Source organism: Volvox carteri, assembly GCF_000143455.1.
Source record: "Volvox carteri f. nagariensis unplaced genomic scaffold VOLCAscaffold_39, whole genome shotgun sequence".
Classification (NCBI taxonomy): domain Eukaryota; kingdom Viridiplantae; phylum Chlorophyta; class Chlorophyceae; order Chlamydomonadales; family Volvocaceae; genus Volvox; species Volvox carteri.
This window is the reverse complement of record NW_003307582.1, coordinates 414,563-415,520: the sequence shown is the minus strand read 5'-3', so window position 1 is coordinate 415,520 and position 958 is coordinate 414,563.

The following is a 958-nucleotide window of genomic DNA, read 5'->3' as shown; positions in this document are numbered from 1 at the left end:
CCTGCTGTTGCTGCTCCCGGCTGCGTGGGTACCACACCACTGAAATATCTGTGTCCGTATCGGCGCAGAGGCGGTGGATCTCCGCCACTACGGGCAGGCAAGCGGCGTTGCCTTTCATTCCAACCATGCAGAATTCCGCCGGTTGGCTGTCCGTCTGGTATTGCACCGTCCGGCCGTACAACAGGTTCGGTGCCTGCTCTCGCAACCAGTGCAAGCTGTACAGCAGCGCCCGCAGTTCTCTTTCTGTGCTGCTAAAGTCATTCCGCTGCAGCCGCTGGGTTTCCTGGGCTTTGAAGGGCACGAGCATGCGGCTGTTGGCACCCAGTTCTTCCCCAGGTAAGAAGGCTGCGAAGGCCCTGTCCGAGGCGTCCCCGACTAGCTCCGTCGTCAGTCGTAGGGCTGGTCCTTTCCGCCAAGTGGCTGTCCCGTTGCGCCTGCCCAGCAGCTCCATGAACAAGCCTGCCTGGCGTAACACCTCCGCCGAGTCCCAAACCTCTTCGTCCCACGCCACACCCCGGGCTACGCGCCACACCATCCGCGCATACAGAGGTGCCGTGGTGACGGCGGGCGTCATGGCGATGATTTTGCCGGCCACCTGCGCCACCTGCCGCGCCGTTAGCCGCTCGCCTTCGAGCTGTGTAAGCAGCGCACGGAATCTAGCTAGCTTGTCGTCCGGTACTCTGAATGCTTGCGCCTCCGCATCCACCTCCATTCCCAAGAAACGGACTCGCCTTCTGGGGATCAGCTGGCACTTGGACAGACTGAGGGTGAAGCCCAGGGCTGCCAGCAGCCGTACTACCGNCCCACACTGGAACTGTGCCGCGGCCTTCGACCCCGCGGCACCCATCTGGTCGTCTATCAGGAAAGACATGCGGACCCCTAGCTGCCGTAAAGGCCGGAAAACCTCGAGCTTCATGCTTGTGTACAAGTGGCAGGCCGGCGCCAGGCCGAACGGCAG